Source organism: Crocuta crocuta, unplaced genomic scaffold (genome assembly GCF_008692635.1).
Source record: "Crocuta crocuta isolate KB4526 unplaced genomic scaffold, BGI_CrCroc_1.0 scaffold28, whole genome shotgun sequence".
NCBI lineage: Eukaryota > Metazoa > Chordata > Mammalia > Carnivora > Hyaenidae > Crocuta > Crocuta crocuta.
The window spans coordinates 5,895,027-5,908,206 of NW_027533256.1; the positions used below are offsets into that span (position 1 = coordinate 5,895,027).

The 13,180-nt window shown below is 37.8% G+C and overlaps 1 protein-coding gene across 4 annotated transcripts in view; it reads left to right on the forward strand.

The window, feature by feature from the left end:
• CCSER2 (coiled-coil serine rich protein 2) overlaps positions 1-13,180 on the forward strand; it is a 123,397-nt gene that overhangs the window by 10,657 nt on the left and 99,560 nt on the right. Inside the window, exon 1 of one of the 4 annotated variants that reach the window (XM_077746394.1) lies at positions 4,958-5,010. The exons of the other annotated variants lie outside the window; for them this stretch is intronic. The gene's annotated coding sequence lies outside the window, so the exon portion shown is untranslated. Of the gene's footprint in view, positions 1-4,957; positions 5,011-13,180 lie in introns of those variants that run through there. 4 annotated transcript variants of the gene reach the window in all.

The following is a 13,180-nucleotide window of genomic DNA, read 5'->3' on the forward strand; positions in this document are numbered from 1 at the left end:
ACTGCCTATCCGTAGAAAAGCTGGCCCTTTCCTCAAACAGTTCCCTACAGTGATATAAATTTTCCCCTAAATAAGAGTGGCTCATGATACCTGAAGTGTTTATACAAATAATGTAGTTTATACTGAACACTTGCTTTTCTTCAGAGATTCTGGAGTTGTGATATGTGCTGGGCAGAGGATGCCCATGTGACCAACTTCCAATTTAAATCATCTCATTTCTTAGGAACATTCATAATAGACAACACATTTATTTATTTATTTATCTATTTATCTATTTATTTATTTAATTTATTTTGAGAGAGAGAGAGGGCACACAAGTGGGGTGGTCATAGAGATGGTGGTGGAGGGGGAGAGAATCACAGGCAAGCTCTGTGCTATCACGCAGAGCTGAACTCTCATGAGTCCTTGAACTCATGAACCAAGAGATCATGACCTGAGCTGAAATCAAGAGTTGGACGCTTAGCCAACTGAGCCACCCAAGCACCCCTAGACAACACTTTTAATTTGTTGTCACGACTTGTAGGCATTGAGAAATTAAGCACATCCTGTGTGGCTCCCCTGGGAGAGAGGACTTTTTCCTTCAACTTTGTCCTGTGTTTACTTCTTTTGTATTGCGTCCTTTTTCTAGAACACATCTTAGCTGTGAATATGACTATATGCTATGTCCTGTGAATCCTCATGAATCATGTAGCCTGGGGGTAGTATTGAGGACTCTGACACATTCCTGATTCAAAGTTATCTTTGTTTACTGAATGACCGTATCTTTTTATTCATCATTTTATATATATATATGTTTTATTGAAGGATAATTAGCATAGTGTTGTTTCAGGTGTGCAATACAATGGTTCAGCAATTTTATACATTGCTCAGTGCTCATCAAGGTAAATGTACTCTTAATTCCCTTTATCTGTTTCACCCATTCCCCTATCCACCGTTCCTCTGACAACCACCAATTTGTTCTCTGTATTTAAAAGTCTGTTTTTTAAATTTGTCTCTTTTTTTCTTTGTTCATTCATTTATTTTGTTTCTTACATATCACATGAGTGAAACCATATGATACTTGTCTTTCTCTGACTTATTTCACTTAGTACTATACTATACCCACTAGTTCCATCCATGTTGTTGCAAATGGCAAGACTTCATCCTTTTTTATGGCTAATATATATCACATCTTAATCCATTCATCTATGGATGGACACTAGAGTTGTTTCCATATCTTGGCTGTTGTAATTAGATAAGTTTGTATTGTTTTTAAGCTGTTAAGTTTTTTGGTAATTTGTTTCAACAATAAGAAAAAAAATAATGCACCTATATATTTATAAATCTGTTTTTCATTAAAGTCTGAATTTGATTACAAAACAATAAAAATCAGAATGCCTAACATTCTTTTTTTAAAAAAATTTTTTAAATGCTTTATTTATTTCTGAGAGAGAGAGAGAGCATGAGCAGGGGAGGGTCAGAGAGAAAGAGGGAGATACAGAATCAGAAACAGGCTTCAGACTCTGAGCTAGCTGTTAGCACAGAGCCTGACATGGGGCTCGAACCCATGAACTGTGAGATCATGACCTGAGCCGAAGTTGGACGCTTAACCAACTGAGTCACCCAGGTGCCCCCAGAATGCCTAACATCCTTAATGAGATTTTTTTAAAGAACAATAACCATAAGATTTACTACAAAAAGCAGCATTTTGGGGGCTCTTGGGTGGCTCAGTTGGTTAAACGTCCAACTTTGGCTCAGGTCACGATCTCACAGTTCAAGAGTTCAAGCCCTACGTTGGGCTCTGCACTGACACTGTGGAGCCTGCTTTGGATTCTTTGTCTCCCTCCCTCTCTGCTCCTTCCCTGCTTGTGTGCTCGCTCTCCCTCTTGCTCTCTGTCTCTCTCTCGCTCGCTCTCTTTCTATCTTTCAAAAATTTAAATAGAAGCATTTGTCATGATTTTTATGAATTTTTTTTCATTCACTTTAATAATACAACAGATACATGTACAGGTCTGGGAATGTTTATACTGCACCTGTATTTTTGAGATTAAGATGTCCAAGAGCATCTTCATAACTATTCCTTCAAATTGGCAAGTAGGATTGGGGGTGGAGGAGTGAGGCATGAGGAGTCAGAGACTGAGCAAAGTAACAAAGGCGCACATATGGAGGGACAGAGAACATGGGGAATTAGAACCCAAGTAATATGAAGAGAGCATCCATGCACAGGTTGGCCTAGCATACCAGTCTTAATGGAGAATACCTTTTTTGAAAATCAGGACATTCAGATTGCTTCTCCTCTTATCTCTGCATCAAACTATAGTAGACTAGAAGAATGAAAGGGGAAAAGGCTAATAAATGGTTGGATCATTCGTTCAGCATGTGTTTTAAATTTCCACTGTGTGCATATGTACTTTAGTTACTCAAAAATATGTGTGAGTAAAGAGACAGTTGCTGCTTCAGCAGAAACTCATGATCCAGATTAAGAGAGGAGATATACTTAATTCTGACCATTAAAAAAATTTTTTTATGTTTTATTTATTTCTGAGAAAGAGACAGCATGAGCGGGGGAGGGTCAGAGAAAGAGGGAGACACAGACCAGGCTCTGAGCTAGCTGTCAGCACAGAGCCCAAGACGGGGCTCGAACCTACGAACTGTGAGATCGTGATCTAAGCCGAAGTCAGACGCTTAATCGACTGAGCCACCCAGGTGCCCCAATTCTGACCATTATAGGAAGATTCCATGTTTGCTCTTAATTAATACATGCTAACCCATTTTGAGTTCAGAGTTTGGGGAGATATGTATGGCATTTCAAGAAAAACTTCTTTATGAGTTTCAAATGAAAAGAGAACAGTTTCATTTTTTGCATTGTTTAATTTCTGCCTCCTCTTTCTTTTGGAGGGATATATTATTAAGACCCAGCAAGCTGTAGCCCGCAGGCTGCCAACGTGTTTTGTCAATAAAGTTTTATTGGAACACAGCCATGCCCTTTAATTTATATATAGTCTATAACTGCTTTCATGCTGCTGTGGCAGGATTGAATAGTTGCAACAGAGACTATATTTGCCCACAAAGTAAAATATTTACTATTTCATCTTTAAAGAAAGTTTGCTGACTCTTGTATTATAACACTACAAATAATTTTAAAGATTCAGAAGTTAATTTTTCAAGCTAAATGTAAGTCTATGTAAACTCTTTAGGCATTCACTTTTCTTTTTGTTGTCATTCCTAGTACCATTCTTTCTCTGGCCCCCAGTCATCTATTAATCCATTCAATATATTTGAGTGACTGTTATGTGCAAGATATTGAGGATACATTGATCAGGGCAGCTACAGCTTTTGTTTTAGTGGTGTTTGTGTCCCAATGAGGCAGATGTAATTCAAATACTTAGTTAACTCATTAACTGTCTTCAGTTAATAAGAAGGGAAAGTGCTTCAGAGAAGAATTACTAGGTATGAAAGTATGTTATTAGAAAACCTGATGTAGTGTGGGTGTTAGGTAAGGCATTTTTTGGAAATGATATCTAAGCTAAGTTGGCCTAGAGTAAAAAGAGTATATGTAGTTGAAGAATATTACGTGTTTTAGTAAACAGCATATGGGAAGTCCTTAAGGCAGGAAGGGATTATGGAATATTTGAGGAACCAAGAGAAGGCTAGTATAGCTTGAGCACTGACACAGAACGGTGGAGTGGCAGGAGAGGAGGCTATAAATACAGAGCTATTATGGAGCTCACAGGATTTGGATCTTTTTCTTAAAAATTGAAGGGGACCTGTTGGAGGATTTGAAGCCTGAAAGGGACATTATTCAATTTATGTTTAAAAAATGCTCTGTATGAAGATAGAATTAAAAAGGAGCTAGGCAAGATGCTGGAAGCTACCACTGTTCCTGAAGGGTGCTGGTGGCTTGGGCTAAAGTGGTGTCAAAGTAGGGACCTAGAGGTATGGGTGAGTTTGAAAACATGTTTAGAGGGTAAACTTGGCAAAATTCCATTATTTGTTGACTGTAGGGGAGAAAAGTGTCACCTCCTTCTACAAGTTATGACTGAGGGGCGCCTCAGTGTGGCTCAGTCAATTGAGCCTCCGACTTTGGCGGGTCATGATTTCATGGCTTGTAGGTTGAGCCCAGTGTCAGGCTCTGTGTTGACAGCTGAGCCTGGAGCCTGCTTCAGATTCTGTCTCTCTCTCTCTCTCGCTCGCTCGCTCTCTCTCTCTCTCTGCCCCTCCCCTGCTCATGCTCTGTCTGTCTCTCTCAAAAATAAACATTAAAAAAACTAAAAAAATTAAAAAAAGCATTAAAAAAAGAAAGAAGTTATGACTGACATTGTTGGTTCTGTTCCTTCTGCCAAAATCATCCTAAATTGCTGGATTGAGTCAGTGTTGCCTATTGTTTTTCCCATTCCTTGTAGTGTCAAATCTAAACTCCTTTGTGGAGTGTTGTCGTCTTATACTGGTCTGTCTGGTTGCCTTTTTTTCCTTAATATTTATTTATTTGTTTATTTAGAGAGCAATGAGAGCACTCACACACATGTGCTCGTGCATGTGGGGGAGGGGCAGATAGAGAGGGAGAGAATCCCAAGCAGGCTCCACGCTCAGCACAGGGCCCAATATGGGGCTTGATCTCGACCATGAGATCACATCCTGAGCGCAAATAAAGAGTCAGACGCTTAACCAACGGAGCCACCTAGACCCCCTGTCTGGTTGCTTTTAATCTACTACTACTTATTTTGAATATACTTGATATTTCATTATCTCTCTCATTTAGGTTTCTGGCACTAAGTAAAGGCCCATTATATACTTGTTGAAATGCGTGTTGTGAGGACATGTTTATTTTGAGATAAACAGAAAAACCTAAAGTTACCGTTTAATACTATTCACAACTTTTCCATTTACATTGTGACATAACCTATTTACAAAGTAAGTTTCTAAGGTACCACGTGTCATAATAGCAAGCTGCAGGTAACTAAAAATGTGACCTTAGCATGGATGTCATAGTGGAGGGACAGCTTACAGAAAGTTGAGACCGTCTTAATATAGGTAAATGAAAATCTCAAACTGATATTGATACATTCAGCTATGCTGTGATACAGAATCTAGAACTTGAACACATAGAAGGATCTAATCCAACTCCGTTATTTTTTTTGTTTTGTCTTGTTTCCTTTTTTATAGATAAGGGGACAAAATGAGATGAGGAAACTAAATTTTTCTTAATTATTTTTTTTTGCCAAACTAGTGAATTTTCTACATGCATTTGATAGTATAGGTTCTTTTGGCCTGTTAATATAACATTTGTGTATGAAAAAAGTTTAAATTTATCAGATATAACTGGTGACCCTTTAAGCATAATATTTTTCTTCACTATATTTTTTGGTATAGACTGTTATAATACGAAGTTTAATTTAGTAATCATTTATTTAGCTTCTCTTATGTCCCCGGCCTGTTAAGTGTGGAAAATACTGATGTGGATAAAGCTGTCTTTGTCCTTGATGAATACAAAGTCTAGTATGGTTGGCAGATATACTATAAATAAATTATCATAATGTAATTTTATGCATGTTATAGTTAGTATGCATGTGGTCTCAAAATAATGCAGAAAGGAGGTTTAACTGTGTGTGTGTGTGTGTGTGTGTGTGTGTGTGTGTTCAGAAGATTTCGAAGAGGAAGTGACATCTGAGTTGTTTTGAAAAATGAATACAGAGTTAACCAATTGGCCAAGGAAAAGAGAGGATGAGCATTCATTTTAGGCGTAGGAAACAGCATAATAAACTCCATTTGATGTATTATGCAGTTAAGTCTGATGCTCAGCCATAATGGGCACTCACTGATGCACTGGAAATGAACTGGTCTAAGGAAAGAAAATTGAGGGCCGCCTGGGTGGCTCAGTCGGTTAAGTGTCCAACTTCAGCTCAGGTCATGATCTCACAGTTCTTGAGTTCGAGCCCCGCATCGGGCTCTGTGCTGACAGCCATCTCAGAGCCTGGAGGCTGTTTCTGATTCTGTGTCTCCCTCTCTCTCTGACCCTCCCCTGCTCACGCTGTCTGTCTGTTTGTCTGTCTGTCTCTCAGAAATTTAAAAAAAAAAAGGAAAAATTGAATCTCAAAGAAGGAAATTCAGACTACTGAAGGATTTGGGGCCATTTAAATACATTCATTTTCCCATCATCCAACAAGGGTATGACACTAAGTCACCAATGCATTTGACATTTCAGTTCATTAAACATTGTTATGATTTTGTTAAATCAACATTTGTTAAGTAGAAGCCGCAGGGTGCTGGGTAGTGAGCAGAGATAGAGAAGTTTACTACTCACAGGCCTTGAAAGAAGTATATCCCCTTCCCGAGGGGCCACATAGGAAGGTTAAAGGCAGGATACCGAGGGGCCACATAGGAAGGTTAAAGACAGAAAGAGTGACGATCTAGGCGTGTCTTTATAGGGTCTATAGGTGGAGTGCTTTGGGGTTCCTGGGCTAAGGTGGATATCCAGTCAGATCTTAAAGAGCAAGTGTTTTGGTAAGCTTCACAGCGGTTTTGGTAAGCCACATGGAGGAGGTATTGAAAGGCAAGGAACTTGCATTTGCTTGTAACTGGGGGCTGTCATCTAGGGCTTATTATACTTGCAAAAGGGATTAGTGTCAATTTAAGGTCCTCTTAGGCACTTTAGCCAAAAAACGTATGCTGAGGCAGCAATATGATGGAGTAGCTCAGCTAAACTTTGAACAAACCTACATGTTAACTGAAATCTGCCACCGACCCTTATACCCAATGTGGCTAAAATTATTCATCTGAAATCTGTAAAGGCTAAAGTAAATTTTAAAAAGGTTTAAGCCAAGTCAAGCAGAACTTGACTTGGACTTTTTGCTGAAGTCCGTAGCATATTACAAGGCTGGCAGGGCAGAGGGAGTTTACCTACATCGACTGGAAGTTCCATACAAGATCACACACTGACTCTACTCTCTTTGCTTTTCAGCTGCTAATGTGCTTATGTGTTGGCCTTTCTCTCTTTGAGCCCACTGGGAAGTACTACAGAAAGGAGAGAACACATTAAACTATAAAGTTTGCAGGCAATAGGAATAGGGTTGGATTTAAAACAGAAGAAACAAATATGTCTAATTACAGAATTTAAAGAAACAGTGTACTGTATTTTCTTTTGCTGTTGTAACAAATTAGCACAAACCTAGTGTCTTAAAACATCACACGTTTATTATAGTTCTGTAGGTTAGAAGTCAGACACAGGTCTCAGTGGGATAAAACCAAGGTGTCAGCAGGGCTGCATTCATTTTGGAGGCTCTAGGGGAGAATCCATTTCTTTACCTTTTCCAGTTTCAAGCAGCCGCCTTTGAATCATGTCCCCCCCCTTCCATCTCTTTAATGATTCTTCCTCTGCCTCTCTCCCGCCTCTCTCTTGCACTCTAAAGAGTGATTACATTGGACCCACCTAGATAATCCAGGATAAAATCCCTATTTTAAGGTCAACTGATTGGCAGTCATAATTCCCCTTGCAACCTTAATTCCTCTTTTGCCGTGTAACCTAATGTATTCACAGGTATTCCAGGCATATCTTTATCAGGAAAATACTTCATTTTCTGGAATTCCTATTTTTATTGCAGTAGAATTCTTCAGGTATGTTGTGAGAAATCATAATTTCATTATGGAGATCCCAGAATAAAACAGTGAGTAGTTCTTTCTTCCTCTGGAGCTCTTAGATTTGGGCACTTATAAATGTGTTTATCTTTTTAAGGTGTTCCTGGGTATTAAGATATGTTTATGTTTGTTCCTGGGAAGAATGGAATAAAATCTAACATAATAACTTCTTGAGAGCAAAAGAGAAACCGCGAAGCTATAGTTGAAATCTTCTCTTTTTATTTACATAATTCACAGAGAATACAATGATGAACAGTTATTTATTTAAGCATAGGGTATTCTTTGTAAATAATTCATGTAGACATGTTAATAGAGCCCGGTTGTTCTGTTCTCTTGGTCTGGGAACCAGCTCTATACGAAGGAAATTTCTTCTTAGGGAGTTTACGTAGTGTAGTGGTTATCAAGTTCGCCTGATACGCAAAGGAAATTTCTTCTGTAAAATGGTTGTATTGTAGGGATATTTTATAAGCTTATTTAAACTTGATCACTCTGATCACATCTGGCCATTTGAGTTTTCTTTACAGTTAGACTAACTGCCTTAGCCTTTATTTCAGGAAGAGTCTTGTAGCAAAACTACATCTGAAATTTCTCTGAGCAGTGATTTTTCTGCGTCATGATGGGAGTAAGAGACCAGGAAGAACACTGATTACAAGTTATGGGGGTAGAGGCGCCTGGGTGGTTCAGTCAGTTGAGCGTCTAACTTTGACTCAGGTTATGTCAGGCTCTGTGCTAACAGTCTTGGAGCCTAGAGCCCGCTTCAGATTCTGTGTCTCCCTCTTTCTGCCTCTCCCCTGCTTGTACTCTGTTCCTCTGTCTCTCTCTCAAAAATAAATAAACATTAAAAAGAAAAAGTGGAGCAGAATGTTAGTCTGGATTTATTTATTTTCACTCATTAAATATGTTTTCGGTCTCTACAAGATAATAATTATAAACAAGAATTTTTGAAGCATTCTTAAATGAGTTTGATCCATTATCCTTTTCAAATCTGGAAATTTTCTTTTTTTATTATTTTATTCTCTCCGTTGTTTCTGGGCTCTTTTCCTAGAACTTCTAATAGTTGGTTATTATATGTCACATGAGCTTATGAGCTTCTTTTCTCGGTTTTCTATTTCTGTTCATTCTTTTATTGTTTTTAACCTTTTTTATTTTCCTGGAGTCTGTTTTCTGTTCCTCCCCCCCCTTATTTTCTTATGTTTATTTATTTATTTTGAGAGATAGGGAGAGGAAGAGAGAGAAGGAGAGAGAGAATCCCAAGTAGCCACCATGCTGTCAGCTCAGAGCCGACACAGGGCTCAAATTCACCAACCATGAGATCATGTCCTGAGCTGAAAATAAGAATCAGATGTTTAATTGACTGAACCACCAAGGCACCCCTGGCCCTTTCTGTTTTTAGATCAGGCAATTAATTTTTTATAGGAAATTTCAGACCTATTCAAACCTGGTGAGAAGAGTAAGGGGGCTTACTATATCAGTTATTCAACTTAAAATCTGATCAAAATCATGGCCTTTTTCCATTTATAACCCTATTCATCTGCTCCTCTCCTCCAAGTGGGATTAAATTAAGTGGGTCTTATCATCATGATTTATGTGATTTATGTGATATAATATAAAATGATATTAATATAAGTGTATAGTTGCACATTTATATGTAGATATTTCTGTATTCTTACTAATTAGTTATTTCTGAATGTTTTACTAATAGATAAGGATTCTTGTTAAGACACAGCTAAATTTCATTATTCTTCCTCTAAAAAATGAGCAGTTCTTTCTTATGATTAAGATCCAGTAAATGTTCTCATTTACAGTCCCAGTCTTTGGCAAACTTGAGTTTTAGATTTGCAGAATTGTTGGAAAGATAATATAAAGAGTTCCTGTGTACCCTACATTCAGTTTCTTCTTTTATTAGCATATTACATTAATATAGTATATTCGTCACGTTAATGAGCTAATATTGCTGTCTTATTACTTAGAGTCCGTATTAGATATTCTGTCCCCCCCCCCTTTTATCCCCTGTTCTAGAATTCTATCTAGGATACTGTATTACAGTTAGCAGTCATGTCTCCTTAGATTCCTCTTGGTTGTGACAGTGTCTCAGACTTTCCTTGTTTTTGATGGCCTTGACAGTTTTGAGGAATACTACAAGGCAGATATTATGTAGAATGTTTACCAACTGGGATTTGTCTCATGTTTTTCTTATGATTAGACTGGGGAAATAACGTTTTTGGACAAAAGACCACGGAGTTAAAGTGCATTCTCATCACATCGTAGCAAAGATGCATACCATCAATACGACTTGCCTTTGTTGCTGTTGACCATGATCACTTGGCTTGAGATAGTATTTTTCAGGTTTCTCCAAAGTAAAGTTGTTCTTTTCTTCTCTCTCTCCATAGTGTAGTCTTCGGGAAACATCACTTTGGGCAGTCCACACTTTAGGAGAGCTAGTTATGCTCTACATCCATATGAGTGCAGTATGTCTATATAAAGTATTTGGATTTCTATTGCAAGATAGAAAGTGATTTGTCTTTTCTTCCTCGTGTATTTATTTATTCAGTCATTTCATTATATCGGTGTGGACTTACATATTTTATACCTTTGGTTCTAGTTCACCCCCCTATCATTGTGTTTTTTGTTATTTTGTTTTTGAGTACCTTTTTTTTCTTTTAAAACTTTCTGGCACTACAAGATGCCCAACCTCATCTCGTATATTTCCTGCCTTCGTCTTAGAATCAACCCTTTCTCCAAAGAGCCTTAGTTTCTAATTGGAGGATTGTATTAGAAACCCAAATTTGCATGTGAGGTGTGTGGCAGCCAGGTTTTAGTTCTGGATTTTATCAGCTTAAAGAGAAGGAGATATGTATGTGTGTGTGTGCTAACCTATGTATATACATGTATCTATAAATATTTCTGTATGTTACCATTTGTATTTTGAACTAAATATGAGTTTACAAATTGATATGTCCAATTCTATCCCATTACCTTGTGCACCATTCTTGCTTCTTCCCCTTGTTTGTTTGTAACCCTCCACTCCCAGCAGGGAGAAAGCTGCTTACCATCAGCCATCCACCTATGTAATTGTTCAGTTCCAGTATACATGTATAGTCCTTTCAGAATTATTACTTTGTACTCCTGTAGGAAACACCTTTGTCAGCTAGTGCTTATACAATTTCTTAGCCTTTAGTCTTAGACTCCTTTGATTTCTGAAGTAAGTTATTTAGGTCAGCACCTTATACCACTCATCCCCTTCAGTGAGGTTGTTTCATGCACTTGTAATATATTTAGACTATATATTTAGACTTCTGTCACTTTCTGCACTCCCTCCAGGGACCCTGACTTTCTAAAATATATTTTTTAATTTGCATACATTAAGGTTTACTCCTTGTGCTGTAATTCAGTGGATTTTGACACGCTTATGCTTTGTGTTCACCATTACAGTATCATAAAGAATAGTTTCACCATCCTGAAAATATTCCCTACACTTCATCTATTTTTCCCTCTCCTCATTGACCCCCTGGCAAACACTAATCTATCTCTATAGTTTTCCCTTTTAAAGAATGTCATATAATTGAAATCATACAGTGTATAGCTTTTTCATACTGGCTTCTTTCATTTAGCAGTATGCATTAGAGATTCATCCATGTCTTTTCGTGACTTGATACCTCATTTTTTAAGTTGATAAATAGTATTACATTGCATGGATGTACCACAGTTTGTTTATCCATTCATTTATCAAAGGAAATCTTGATTGCTTCCAGTTTGGGGCCATTATCAATAAAGCTGCCATAAATAACCACATGCAGGTATTTCTGTGGACGGATTTTTTTTTTTAATTGGGAAAATACCAAAGAGTACAGTTGCTTGATCATATGGTAAGGTTATGTTTAGCCTTGTAGGAAACTGCTAAACTGTTTTAAAAAGTAACTGTACAATTTTATATCCCCACTAGCAGTGAATGAGAGTTCCAGTTGCTCTTTGTTCTCACCAGCAGTTAGTCAGTGTTTTGGATTTTAGGAATTTTCATAGGTGTACAGTGGTATCTTATTTATTTATTTATCTATTTATTTATTATTTATTATTTTTTAATGTATACTTTATGTATGTATAATGTATACTTTTTGAGATAGACAATACAGGCAGAGGAGGAGCAGAAAGAGAGAGAGAGGGAGACACAGAATCCGAAGCAGGCTCTGGCCTCCAAGCTGTCGGCACAGAGCCTGATGCAGGACTCAGACTCACAAATTGTGAGATCGTGACCTGAGCTAAAGTTGGATGCTAACCCGACTAAACCATCCAGTGGGTATTGTTTTAAATTTGCAATTCCCTAATGACAAATAATACTGAATATCTTTTCATATGCTTATTTGTCATCTATATATATTTGGTGAAATGTCAGTTTAGATCTGTTGCTCATTTTTTAATTTATTTATTTTCTTATTGAGTTTTAAGTGTTCTCTGTATATATTGGATATAAATCTTTTATAAGATATGTGTTGTACAAATATTTTCTCCTAGTCTGTGCCTTGTCTTTTCATTCTCTTAAAAGTGTCTTTTCACATAGCAAAAGTTTTAATAAATTCCAAGTTATATTGTATTCATATTATAGTTAAAAAAATCAGGCGCCTGGGTGGCTCAGTCGGCTAAGCGTCCGACTTCAGCTCAGGTCATGATCTCTTGGTTTGTGGGTTGGAGCCCTGCGTCGGGCTTTGTGCTGACAGCTCAGAGCCTGGAGCCTGTTTCCGATTCTGTGTCTCCTTCTCTCTGACCCTCCCCTGTTCATACTGTCTCTCTCTCAGAAATAAATAAAACATTAAAAAAAAAAACCTCTGGAATTTCTCAAGTGACAGGAGTGTGTTTGTTCACACTGGCCGTAGTAGTTAATGCTAATGAGATGACTCAGGATGGGGAGAAAGAACAACCAAACCTGTGATTATAGAGTTAGGGCATTGAGCCATGTGATATTAGTCTGACCTCTGGGGAACAGAGGAAGTGGGATGGAGATTGAGTTCAGTATATAGCAAATGGTTTGATCAGTTGCCTATGTAAGGATACTCCAATAACATCACTGGACACTCAATCACAGATGAGCATCCCTAGTTAACAATACTCTGTGCATATTGCTACTCATCACTATACCAAGGAAGCAACCTATTTTGTCCACAGAGAGAGAATACAGAAGTTTTGCATTTGGGGTTATCCCACACCTTGCCCTGTGTCTCTTCTTTTAGCGGGTCATGGTTAATATACTTTTTGCTGTAATAAAATTGTAATTGTAAACTATATTGCATTCCTGAGTTCTGTTAGTTGTTCTAGTGAATTATTGAGCCCAAAGGAGGGAGTAGTGGGAACTTCTGGGTTTGTTTAGGGCCTAGTAACCCCTGAATTTTAGCCGGTGGTATCTGAATTAAGGTCAGTCTTTGGAAGACTCTACATTTCACCTTTGGAGTTTATTTTAACTCTGGATAGTTAGCATGAAAAGTCACTGCAGTTTGTGTCATAAAAAGTGAAATTTGCTATATCAACCCTGACTCACTGAAACAGGTGGTTTGAGAAGAGAAAGGATGGAGGGGCAAAA